General features: G+C 40.7%; 1 long non-coding RNA gene across 1 annotated transcript in view; it reads left to right on the top strand.

The window, feature by feature from the left end:
- The first annotated feature begins 6655 nt into the window (after window positions 1–6655).
- The window catches only part of LOC104972699 (uncharacterized), a 53277-nt gene continuing 45903 nt past the window's right edge, over window positions 6656–14029 (top strand). Inside the window, exons 1-2 of the long non-coding RNA XR_807218.4 lie at window positions 6656–6731; window positions 9578–9794. This is a non-coding gene — a long non-coding RNA (uncharacterized lncRNA). The remainder of the gene's footprint in view (window positions 6732–9577; window positions 9795–14029) is intronic.

Here is a 14029-nt window from a genome sequence, read left to right as displayed (position 1 = left end):
TAGTATACCTTGCTTTTCAATCTTGATTTACAGGGAAATGTGGAGGAACTTTCCGCTAAGCAAGAAATTTTCTTCTTGCCTATTCAATTTCTCATCTTTATTTTCAGGTATTTTTAATATTTCGAACATTTTTCTTTAGGTCTATTATCTATGAAATTATTATAGAATATAATATAAATTAATAATTAATATATGATATAATATAAATTAGAATAATTTAAAATTAATTAAGGATTTAAACCCAAATTCCAAGCATGGTTTGTTACTATTTTCACCTCTTAATAGCCATGTTGCCTTAGATAATTACTTCACTGAATGCAGCCTTAAGATGTGTTTTTACAACTCCAAACTCACTGTTTGTTAATGAAAAATGCAGTCAAACAGCTGGTTGGTTGTTCTGCAAAATTGCAAATCAGCAGAATACTTACTCTTAATTAACTGAATACAGAGAAGACCATGTGGTCATTTCTTCAGTGTGTTCATTGTTAAGATTCAGATTATTAAAAAGGCAAATGATACCTATTTGCTGCACTCTGCATAAGGGTGATAGGGGAAAGGAGAGAATAGGAATGAAATTAGCTGATTTGAACCTTTAAAAGCAGTCTTGCCTTTTCTTGCACAGTGTTTTTTCCCCCTCTGTTTTAAGATCTCCTTTGGAATCTCAGTGGGAATGAAAGAGCCTTCTGAATACTGTCTACTTTGAGCTTACCTAGTCCTTAAAGCACCAAGTAATTTCATATAATTCTTATAACTGGGTTCATCCATTATTATTCTGGGTGGCTCACCATGGATGCTTTACCAGATTGCAAAGAAGTCTTCATTTTTCATTTACTTTTATTCAAGTTGAAAGTTTAGAGAAATGTGATGTATATTAACTGTCAAACCACCCTAGGCCTTAACTGACTTGAAAATGCATGAGCCAGGATTTTATTTGGTGGTATTTAAGCCAAGAAAATTTTTTGAAGATTGAAAATTATTCAGAAGTTAAGACATACAGACACTGACGTCTAATCATGTTTTAATTTTAAACAGGATCAGAGGAACAAGGTGATATGAAATCATTCAAAATTACCTGAAAGGAGAAGGGTTTCACTCAAAGGTGGAGTGAACTCCAGATGTGTTCATATGCTGTGCCAAAGGGATTTGGCTAACTAGAATATCCTGAGACCAAAGTCAAGGTAGTCAAGGCAGAATGCAAATCATAGTAATGGGGAAAATGCAGAGGAACCAAAGACCAAATTGCCAACATTCTTTGGATCATAGAGAAAGCAAGGGAGTTCCAGAAAAACATCAATGTCTGCTTCACTGACTATGCTAAAGCCTTTGAGATTACAACAAACTATGGAAAATACTTGAACAGATGGGAATACCAGACCTGTCTCCTGAGAAACCTGTATGTGGGTCAAGAAGCAAGTTAGAACCAGACATGAAACAATGAACTGGTTCAAAATTGGGAAAGGAGTATGTCAGACTGTACATTGTCACCCTGCTTATTTAACTTATATGCATAGTACATCATGTGAAATGTTAGGTTGGATGAATCACAAGGTGGAATCAAGGTTGCCAGAAGAAATATAAATGACCTCAGATATACAGATAATATCACTCTAATGGAGAAAGTAAAGAGGAACTAAAGAGCCTCTTGATGGGGGTGAAAGGGAGAGAGAAAAAGCTGGTTTAAAACTCAACATTCAAAAACCTATGATCATAGCATCTGGTCTTATCACTTCATGGAAAATAGATGGCGGGGGTTGGGGGGAAGTGGAAGCAGTGACAGATTTTATTTTCTTGGACTCCAAAATCACTGCAGATGGTAACTGCAGCCATGAAATTGAAGACACTTGCTCCTTGGTAGGAAAGGTAAGACAAACCTAGACAGCATGTTTAAAAACAGAGACATTACTTTGCTGACAAAGAACTGTATAGTTAAAGCTATGGTTTTTCCAGTAGTCATGTACAAATGTAAGAGTTGGACCATAAAGAAAGCTGAGTACCAAAGAATTGATGGTTTCAAACTGTGGTGTTGGAGAAGTCCTTGGACTCCAAGGAGATCAACCAATCAATCCTAAAGGAAATCAATCCTGAATATTCATTGGAAGGGCTGATGCTAAAGTTGAAACTCTAATACTTTGACCACCTGATGTGAAGAGCCAACTCATTGGAAAAGACCCTGATACTGGGAAAGAGTGAAGGCATAAGGAGAAGGGGGTGGCAGAAGATGAGATGGTTAGATAGCATCACTGACTCAATAGACATGAATTTTAATAAACTCTGGGAGACCTGGAGGACAGAAGAGCCTGGTGTGCTATAGTCCATGGTGTCACAAAGAGTCAGGCATGACTTAGGCAAACAACAGAAACCCCAGTTTGCCACATTAATGCTCTAGTGTCCTCTTAGCATCAAGCCACACAGGTATCTATGCAGCACAAACATAATTGTGTGTGTGTGCTCAGTTGTGTACAACTCTTTGCAATCCTATGGAATGGAGCCCACCAGGCTCTTCTGTCCATGGAATTTCCCCAGGCAAGAATGCTGGAGTGGGTTGTCATTTCCATCTCCAGGGGATCTTCCTGACCCAGGTATTGAACTGGAATCTCCTGGTGGTTTAGACATTAAGTTGTGTCCAACTCTTGGGACCCCATGGACTGCAGCCTGCCAGCTTCCTCTGTCCATGGGATTCTCCAGGCAAGAATACTGGAGTGGGTTACTGTTTCCTTCTCCAGATGATCCTCCCAACACAGGGATCGAACGTGGGTCTCTGGCATTGCAGGCAGATTCTTTACTGATATGAGGGAAGCCCTATATATTTTTGGCTGTGCCACAGGCATGTGGGATCTTAGTTCCATGACTAGGGATTGGACCCAGGCCCCCTGCATTGGAAGCACAGAGTGCTAACCACTGGACCAACAGGGAGGTCCCATCTCTTTAAATTGGCAGGCAGATTCTTTACCACTGAGCCACCTGGGAAGCATAAACATAATTACTTCACTTCTTAAGATGATTTAAGGGATTCCTACAGCAGTTAAGGAGAAGGGCATGGGCAACTCATTCCCGTATGCTTGCCTGGAGAATCCTATAGACAGAAGAGCCTGGCAGGCTACAGTTAATAGGGTCCGCACAGAGTTGGACACAACCAAAGTGACTTAGCACATACGCATGGCAGTTAAGATGGAAATTTAGTTCTTTCCATGGCCTTCAAGTCCCTGCTAATGCCCTCTGCTTTTTTCTCAGCCTCATTTAGAACATTTTGCCCTCTGCCCTCACTCCAGCCACACAGGCATTCTACTCTGTGGGAGCTGCTACGCTGCTTCCTGCCTCAGGGCCCTTGAACATGCTACTCCCACATTAGATAGCTCACATCTCTTCCTCCCTTCCTGGGACACCTTTCATTTGTACCTCCAAATGAATGCTCTATTCACATAAAATTGGTTTTATTATTGTTGTTATTCCAGGATATCATGGTACCTTCAGGGTACTTAATTCAGTTTATAATTATACATAAATATGGTAATTTGATTAATGGCCTCCTTCCTATTTTGCTGTGGAGTAAAGGCCATGACAGCTTTGCTTACCACAGCAACTGCACACTCGTATTGCACATATATGAGGCACTTAGTAAATGTTAATTGAACGAATATTCTCCCTGTATTGCTGATGTTATGGGTGACTTGGTTCTTTTTTCTCTTCTCAGAGAGTCTTCAGTCTTCATCTTCAGTAGACTGTCATTTATCTAGAACAAGTGGCAAATGGAGCTTTATGATTGTAAAGAAAGTCTGATCTCAAACTACACATGCACACATACATGAACGCACGCACACACACACACACACACACACACACAGACTCTACAGGAGGAAAGCACATATGGGGAAGGCAGATGTTTTCATAATTCCTCAAGTTTTAATTAAATTTTGGATTTTCTCACAGAGGGAAACCTGTTTCCTATACCATACTTAGTTCTGAGGCATTAACTACCCACACTCCCTCTTTATGCCAAGAGGGAAAAATTCCCTTCTTTTATTTACTGTTAGCCTTGTTGATATTTTCCCCCTAAAAAGCATTTTCTAAGGAAAAAGTAAGAACTGAGATTAATACATACTGAAGTTCAGAAGGAACAGCCAAGCTGCTGAGCCCGGGTTCACTTCAGCGTGAGGATGGCAGGTTTGTTTCTGATCACATCTCTGATCCATTGGTCGTGACTGCCTGGAGAATGTGTGAGAGGCATTCTGAGGGCATGGCTGGCATCAGAGGGAAAGTGTGCCATGACTAATTCATTCAACACATACTTACTGAGTGCTGTGCTAGGTAATTAGCAGGGCTGCCAGGAGCGTGGGAGTACAGTCAGCAACCTTGCTAGCCTTTCTCTACACAAGAAGGGCAGATGCAGTCTCGTAAGCATCTTGATTAGTCTCCCTCATCTCAAGGCTTATCCTTCTGCCACATGGTTCTCCATCATCATTTTGACTTCCTCACCCTAGAACCAGGTCTACTAATGAATTTCGCTTTGCTGCTGGACAGGAATCAAACACCCTTTCTTGTAAAACCCCCACATTTTTATGACTTGAGCCACCCCAAACCATCATTCCTCTTTTTTTTCCCTGCTTTCTCTTTTGAGATACATGCTTTAATCCCAATCTAGTTGTACTGACAGAATCATGATGCCTGTTGAGGGGCAGTGAATAATCTGACCCTCAGTTCTTGAGCTGTGGTACCTTAGCTATTTATTCAATACCCATTCAGCAGCAACAGTTGAATTCTACATGTATGTGTATTGATTATATATATGCTATTTTTGAATTTAGGAACTTCTAAAGTTTTGAAAATTCATTACCAAACAGATGACAGAGTGGTGCTAAGGAGACACCCTAGGACAGGTTCAGGAATGTTCTATTCCATGCTGATCTTGCCTTTCCCACATAGCTCCATCCCTCATATTCAATTCTGGGAATTGCTGACTGCCTTCTCAAATGGATACAACAAAATAACTTTTTCTCAAACCTTCTGTGATTGAAGCATTATATTAAAATTTTCAATCCCCCCCAGTTCTTCTCGCACAGAGCAGAGAATATGAAACGAGTAAGGGAAACAGGGCATAAAAAACAGACCAGTCAGTGTTATCCATCATTGCCTTTCTCCATGAGACCAGAGTGAGACTTGCAGTTATAATTCTTTATCTGTAGCTCCAAATCCAAAAAGCTCTGAAAAACCAAAGTGTTTTCATGGCTGATTTGGCAGCAATACCTGACCAAACTCATGTGGTCATAAAACCTGACCTCAGCTGACTGAAGTCTATTGATAACCTGCATTTCACTTGGTGTGAATAGTCACACACTTTTCTGCAGAAATATTCATGTGTTTGACATTGTTTGCAGTGTTACCTAATGTTCTGAATATGTACTTTATTGCTTTCTTAATGTTTCTTTAATTTTTTTTTAAATTTTGAGACTTGTATATCTGTTTGCAGTTGTAAGAAAGAATACATGTAGTATATTCTTCACCTAATTTCCCCCAATGGTCACATTTGTAACTGTAGTACAACATCACAACCAGGAGACTGACTTTGATACAATCCATGGACTTTATTGGGCTTCCCAGGTGGCTTTGGTTGTAAAGAATCCACCTGCCAATGCAGGAGATGCAAGAGACACGAGTTCGACCCCTAAGTGGGGAAGATCCCCTGGAGTAGGAAATGGCACCTCACTGCAGTATTCTTGCTTGGAAAATTCCATGGACAGAGGAGCTTGGCAGGCTACAGTCCATGGGGCTGCAAAGAATCAGACACGACTGAGCGACTGAGCACATATGGGCTTTATATGGATTTCATCAGTTTTACATACACTCCCTTCAGTTCCTTGCGATTCTACTATGTATAGATTTGTGTGGCTACGACCACAGTCAGATGCAACACAGCTCATCCTAAGGGTCTGTTGCGCTCCCCTATTATAGACACAGATACCTCCCTCACCAGCCCTCTCCCTAGCCCCTGGCAACCACTTGTATGTTTTCCACCTCTACAAGTTTGTCATTTCTAGAATGCTAGATAAATAGAATTGTACATTATGTGGTCTTTGGTGATTGGCTTTGTTCACTCAGCATAATTCCTTTGGCGATCCATACGAGTTGTTTCATGCTTACTAATATCTGAAAAATTCTAAACTGCAAAACACATATAGCCCAAAGGTTTTAGATAGGCTGTGGGGCTGCACTGAGAGTCTGCTGCTGCAGTTAAACTCCTGCCTGCTCTTTGAACCACTGATGAGTTGGACTGGAAGGACCCCAGGGGCTGTGTTCTGATCAGTGAGTGGGGTCTGGAAATAGTTTGAAACAGACATTTCTGGTGTTCAGTTTGAATGCAGCTCCTGCTGCCCCTGAGACGTTTGCCTCCTGTCGCAGCCTAATTATCCAGTGTTCACAGTGTCTGCCTCATTTGCCTTTGCCTGGGTTTCTCATTCTCACTGCATTTCCCTTCTAGGCCTGAATTTTAACCCTACTTTGCAAATCTGCTTTCCTGAGTTTTGTTTCTATCAACCCCTTTCTCCCGGACTGCACCTGGCTTCCTATATCACTTACATCGACTCTGCTCAGCATGCAGATCTGTGACTCAGGGCTCAAGTTTCCGCCCTGGCCTGTCTCAGGCCTGTGTTGTGTTCTCTCTGACACTCAGATCCTGAGAGTTGGATACAGGGTCTTCCGTGGAGAGCTTCTCGGTGTGGATTCTCATCATCATTAGAGTGAGTTTTGATGTCAATCAAATTAAACTTTAAAAGGAGAGTTATTGTTTATATTCTAAAGCAAAAGTTGCCCCATTTAGGCCAATATACAGTTCAAAAGATAGTTTGGTAAATTCTATAGTGGAAATCGTCACTAAATAAAATAAGATAATGTTCTTTCTGTTCTTGACAACTGACTTAAACACATCTCTGAGGGCTGTGTGTGTGTGTGTGTGTGAGTCTAAAATGGCTAATGATATTTAGAGAAGAGGAAACATGGTAGAACGGCCCAGAAAGGGGACTTGATCCCGTTTGTTCTTGGATCCCACTTCTCTTTTGAGCCTGCCACAGTGGAAAACACCAAAATAGTCTCTGTTATGACATCATTGTCTCAGTCAACTGTAATTCATTTATGTCTTCCTTTTGGAGAAAGCAAAACTCAAGAAGTCATTGTAGGATCATCAAAATTTTATTTCTAGCCCTACAACTGTTATAAAAACACACCTTCAGGTTAAAAGTGAAAAGTTCATATCTAATCATTCATAGAATTTGTTCATGTGAAACAATTATTTGGGAAATTTTCAGATGCTTGAATGTTTTGCGTTTCCACCTCATGTCTGCCACTGTGCAGAACAGCCTAGTGTTATTCTGTGATACTTTTGGTTAGCACTGACTGGTCAAAATTTTGCTTTGAGAATATCAGTAGGGTCCACTAATTTCCTGAAGAAATCAATTAGGAATGAAGAAAGAAGAAAAAAAGGTAATATCTAATTCTGACTTATTTTATCAGCAAAAATGTTGTTAGTCCTCTTCCCCAAAAGAACAAGCAACATGGATTTGCAAAGAAAGAAAATAAGGGAAAATTAAAAACATATAGGGTAATTTGAGCAATCTTTTAAACATTTGTACAAAAGCAATGGAAAACTGAATAATAAAGTTCTGTATTTTTTTTAGGGTGGATGGAAGAAAGGAGAAAAAAGGATAAACCAGGTTTTCCCTCTTTAAAAATGTTTTCCTTAAGTTTTTTTGTCTCAATGTTCTACTCCCTCCCAAGTTTTTGACAACTGAAAGTTGTCTCATTCTCCTTCAAAGTCTTCCAGAATAGAATTGCAATGAGGTCCTGTCAGTAATTTTTACTTTCAGTTAAAACCACTTTCCTTATGCAAGTGCATTAGCACTGAAGAAAGAGCCATATTGTTAGGCCTTCACTTTTGCTTTTATGTCAAAACTACTTCTGAGAAATAATTTTCATTTGCTTTGCAAATCATCCACAGTTGGAAGAGTCATAAAGTATATAAAGGGAAAAGTACACGAGGCAATACATGTCAGTGGCTGGTTACTCATGTTGGAATAGTGAGGTCGAGGTAAATGAACATGAAAAATAAAGGCTGAAATGTTTCTATTTTTAGCCTAAATTATGGACATAAATATTTGTTGTGGTTATCATTAGTTTATATTTAAATCCCCACTTAAAGGAGACCTTAGAAGTTTCTCCCTATTGGGAGCTCAGAACAGTGGCTGGCACAGAGTGGTGTTGAATAAATAAATATTTACCGACTAAATGCATGCATGTATGAAGATCTCTGTATTTATTCTTTCTCAACCCTTTAAAAAAATATATCATATGACAGTCCCAGAACCTTGAGGAAAGCAAGTATTAATTTCTGAGTTTGGAACTGAATGTTTATTTATTTTGAAAAACGTTTGGGAATGCTTTGCTTGTGGAATGTTAGTTGCACACGATAAAACATCAGCCTACGTTTTACCCCTACAAAAGTAAAGATTTTTGCTATCTGGTTTAATTATCTAATTAGAATTCAGTAAGCTATGCAGAGGCTTCCCTTTGGGGCTCATTAAATCATCAAGGTTGAGTGTTGCAAGTGGAGGAAACACAGTTTTGAGTGGAGCCAGTTTGTTGCCGAAAAGTCTTTTGGTTACTACAGCGCAGTCTGGTACCCCGGGGCGGAGGAGGAGATGCGGCGCTGGGCGAGGTGGAGCGGCCGGCTAGGATCCTCTTACAGCCAGCAGGGACTAGGACGCTGCGACCCCGTGGCCAAGGCAGCGTGGTTCTGAGTGTTGATGTGCAGGGTCAAACAAGCTTAATCTTTGAAGCCGGCTGACCCCAGCTTCACTGAAGAAACAGGCTGAATCACAACAGCCTCTGGTTTGAAATCCCAGCTCTGATGGAACAGGAGCTTTCCCTGTTGATGCTGCTGCAGCGTTTGCTCCTAATGCCGGGAATACAAGCGTTTAAGTCTCCAGGGCCTTCGGTTGAAATCCTACCAGCTTGAAAGTCTCACAATTGTTAAAAAAAAAAAAAAAGTCTAACACACAAAGCCGCAAACTCTCTACATTTCGTTTGGCCAGCCAGGGGATCATAGTCTTCTGAAAAAAGAACACACAGCCTATCTTTTATAAACTGAGACCTCTGCTATTTTTTTTTTTTTTCTGTATTTTAAACTTGTGTTGATTGCCATGCCATGCGTTCATTTCTTAACCAGAAAACAAGAGATATTTTTCACTTGATATAAAAATGCCTAAGTCTTGATAACATCACAGTATGTTACTTCATTATAAAAGGCCAGTTCTTCCATGCTGAGTTATACTTACTAGCCACAAAACCACTAGTTGTCAACATATCTTGTTCCAAATGGTTGTATTTTTTAAAAAAATGCAGGACATTTGTCATTTTGAAGCTCCTGCCTATATGATAGGTAGCTGCATGAAGGTTCTTTTCATCAGTTGGAATGGTTTTTACTGAAAGGAAATGCATTTCCATGTGAATGTATTGGAGTTTGCAGCCCCACTGCTGCCTGCCTCCTTGATTTTGGCTCTACTCACAGTTCCTTTTATTGGTTTTTTGGCAGGTTGCTGAGGGCATATGTTTTGGACTTTTCTTGCCTGATTTGTGAGATTCTGCTGACATCCAGGAAAGTGCTGCAAAAAAAACCTGTTGCTCATATCCAAGCTTATGTGTTTCGTGGCAGAGCCACGAGCACTGAGCTCAAGTTTCTTGACAACAAGTCTTATTTATGGAGAAACAAACATAGGCGGTATTTCGTGGGACCATGCTGTTCTCTTTCTGTGAGTAACATTTGGCATTTCTATGCAAGAGGGCAAATAGGTTTTTAAACATCTCATATTCAAGGGTGTTATGGAGGAAGGGATGCTGTGCTGACGGTGATGATGATGATAGCTGCCATTTACTGAGCAGACACCCAACACCAAGCAATTTGCAGCCACTCGTCATCACAAAGCTGCAAGGGGAATGCTGCTGTGCCCATTTTGAAGATGAAGAAACTGAGGTTAAGCAGCATTCCCAGAATCTTATGGAGTGTTGAAGCCAGAAGCTTTGGCCTTCCTGTCTCTAAAATTTATGTTTTTTCCCTAAAGAAACCTGAGAGACAAATATTGCTTTTGATTTTTTAATAAAGAAAATCTTGTCCTGAAATTGTAATTCTATTTTGATGACAATGATTAAACATGTACCATAGGAGTTAGTGCCATGAGGATGCTAAGTCACAGCTAAGATACAGTTCCTATTCCTTAGGGACTCATAGACCAGACCAGTGGTCACTGATTGCTGGTGATTTCACCCCTCCAGGGAACTTTTCTGAAGGTCTGGAGCCATTTTTGATTGGCATGGTGGGTGAACATGTTTGGAGCTAGGTTAGGAGTAGGTTGGGGCTTTCCCTTCTCTGGCAGCTCAAACAGTGAAGATTCTGTGTGCAATGCAGGAAGATGCCCTGGAGAAGGGAATCACTACCCACACCAGTATTCTTGCCTGGCTAAACCTATGGACAGGAGCCTGGCAGGCTGCAAAGAGTTGGACATGACTGAACAACTAACACTTTTACTTTTGGAGTAGGTTGAGGCTAGGCATGCTGCTAAACATTATACAATGATCAAACAAATCCCACAACTAAGAATTATCTGGCCCAAATTGTTAATAGTGGTGCTGTTGAGACACTGTGGCCTAGAAGAAGAAAAACACTGAAAACATGGTGGAATTTATGTTGTACTTTAATGATGGTGTGGTAGATTGTGTTATTTGTCCAAAATATTTGCTGACAGTCTCTGTTGGGACCTTCCATGTGGGAGAATTATAACTCTTGTCCCATTAATACCAGGCACAGCCATTGGACTTGCCTTGACCAATGAAATATGGGGAGAAATTTAAAGAGCCATCCCTCTTTTCCCTCTGTCCTAAGACTGTCAAGTTCCAGGCAGGGCTCCTTTATCCAGAACCTTAAATAAAGACAGGGCTTCCCTGGTGGCTCAGATGGTAAAGAAAAGTGAAAGTGAAAGTCCTGTCTGACTATGCAACCCCACAGATTTTCAATCCTTGGAATTCTCTGGAATTCTCCAGGCCAGAATACTGGAGTGGGTAGCCTTTCCCTTCTTCAGGGGATCTTCCCAACCCAGGGATTGAACGCAGGTCTCTTACTTTGCAGGTGGAATCTTTACCAGCTGAGCTATAAGGGAAGCCCAAGAACACTGGAGTGGGTATCCTATCCCTTCTCCAGAGGATCTTCCTGACCCAGGAATTGAACCGGGGTCCTCCTGCCCTGCAGGTGGATTCTTTACCAACTGAGCTATGAGGGAAGCCCAGATGGTAAAGAATTTGCCTGAAATGCAGGAGACCTGGGTTTGATCCCTGGGTTGGGACGATCCCCTGGAGAATGGAATGGCAACCCACTCCAGTATTCTGGCCTGGAGAATTCCATGGACAGAGGATCCTGGCAGGCTATAGTCCATGGGATCACAAAGAGCTGGACATGACTGAGTGACTAACACTTACTTATTTAAATAAAGACAGCATGGAGTAAGATGCAGTCTGCCCCAAAGACTGGAATCATAAGCAAGACCTAAACCCTTGTTGAAAGCTGGTGAGGTTTTAGGATTGTTACTGTAACATAATTTTGTCCTTTCTGGCTAATACAGATGTAGTTATTATTTCAACAAGTGACAAGGATGTGGGATTGTGGTAGGAGAATAACCTAGAATAAAAGACTGGAGCCAAGGTATGCTAGATGACAAAGGGTAGATTTTAATTTTATGCATGGGAAGTTTAGTAAGAGTGAGAAAGGAAATTAATGTTGAGATCAGAGGGAAAGGTCATTCAGAAAGGGACACGTACAGGGGGGCGGGAAATCAGTTAGACTATGATTATAGTTGAGAAACAAGAGTCTGAATATGGGTAGGGTTCATGTAAATGAAAAGTTGGAGGATTATGAAGACTGATTGAGAAGGAAAAAAATTAATGGGCATGAAAATGTATTTACCATGGACAAGAAGAAGAGATTTAAAGATGATATAAAGATTTTGAGAGAGTATTTTGGAAATAGGTATCACACAAGAACATCTTTTGAGATGGAGAGGATAAATTCCCACCAGAGCTTACTGAACTTGGGATGGGCTTGTCTAGTGGGAGTAGTTCACAGGCAGTTGGTGGTGAGGGTTTGGACAGTAGGAATCCTGGTGTGATTTACATATCTGGGCATCATCCTTGTATAAGGATGCAATTGGGACAATATTATCTAGGGATAGTGGCTAGAACTGAAAGAGGAACTTAGGGAAAAGGGAAAAATAAACCTGACGGGAGGAATGTCAGACATCTAAGTAGCAAATGCTGCCATGGCTGGCTGGTAAGGAGTTGTGTGTGGTGCTTGCAGAGACAACAAGAGTGTAAGGAGGCAAATTAGTGCATGCTCCAGCGTAGGTTTCCATGCCCTCCTCCAGGGAGTCTTTCCAACCCAGGGACTGAACCTGTGTCTCAGTCTCCTGCATTGGCAGGTGGGTTCTATGCCATTAGTGCCACCTGGGAAGCCCAGTTAACTGCAAATAAGTGGTTAAATACCTATGCCCATTATTCCAAAGCAGTTAAGTTTTGGAGAAAAGAAAATAGTACACAGTTATAAGGCCAAAAATTTATAAACATTCATAATGAATGTTTGAAGTTTGTAAAATGTGGAAGTTTGAAGTTTTCTTCAGTGTGAGAATGAAAACTAGAAATAACAATAGCACTTACTTGAAAAAAAAATTCTTGACTTATATTGGAAATTTGTAATTTTAAACTTTAATTGCTGTGTCTTTGCTGTGCCTACCAGTTAGAAATGAGTTTACTATATTCTTTGTTTAGGTATTGGTTGTATTTTTAGGTAAAAATATTCTTCAATTGATTATGACACATTAATCTTCCTTCTCAGTTTTCATGTTTCAGGGCAAACTAGCAGATTTTCACAAGTGAAAGGCTTAGCTTTTTGAACATGCCCTTCTCCACTCCCTTCAGAGTTTGCAGGCAATGCATCCTTTAGTTTTGAAGTTTTGCTGGATGGATCAAATAGGTTGGTGTTATGCTACATTTCTTAAGAATAGGTCAGACAACCATCTATTTCTTTTCCTCTGGCTTCACACTTCAGTATGTTAGGGTCCTGGGACATCATGGCAGAGAAATCTCACCCAATGGTCCACCACCAACCTGCTGGTGGCTGCAGGAATTACAGAGTGCTTGAGAGAAGTCACAGGGATGGATGAGATTGCCCAGGGAGAGAAAGGGTGAAGCAAGCTGCTGAGAAGATTGAATCTGCCTTCTTCTGAAAGCAGCACCAACCAAAGTGATTTCATCCAGAATAATAAATAATGATTTCCTTTCATTTCTCAGCCTAATCATTCTGTCACTTGGTGTTCACTGTAAATAAAAGTTTAGGGCCTTAGATATGGAGAGTTTACTACATAGTTCTCTTTCAGGCACTTAGCAAGTAATTAAGGCTAGTTCTTTGGGGATTCTGTAGTTTACACCAGAGAAGGTTGTTTGAGATTCTATTTTCTGTGCTCAAGCTATCTTATTATCATCATCATAATCACCATCAGTGAAGCATCCTCTCTTATTGCACAGTGAATTGGAATTATAGAGTTAATTTTGGGAGCCTCGTGTTTCCAGGTCCTCGAGATACAACCCTTATCAGGAGCCCAGCATCCTCACGTGCCCACTGTACAACCCATATTTCATTTCATGTTTCTGACCTTTCTTTTCCAACCCTTTGAAAGTTTTTATTTGATTGGTTAATGAAATGGACTTTATTCCAGGGTTGTGCATTTTCCTGTTAAAACAGACCTTCTGGAGATATGGGCTTCCCTGGTGGCTCAGATGATAAAGAGTCTGCCTGCAATACAGGAGGGCAATCCACTCCAATATTCTTGCCTGAAGAGTCCCCATGGACAGTGGAGTCCACGGGGTTGCAAAGAGTCGGACACGACTGAGCAACTAACACTTTTCTGGAGCTATAAAGCCTTAACCCATATAGCTCTCATTAACA

This window comes from Bos taurus, chromosome 6, assembly GCF_002263795.3.
Source record: "Bos taurus isolate L1 Dominette 01449 registration number 42190680 breed Hereford chromosome 6, ARS-UCD2.0, whole genome shotgun sequence".
Lineage (NCBI taxonomy): Eukaryota > Metazoa > Chordata > Mammalia > Artiodactyla > Bovidae > Bos > Bos taurus.
Note: the sequence above shows the minus strand (reverse complement) of the source record. Positions and strands in the feature narration are given on the sequence as shown.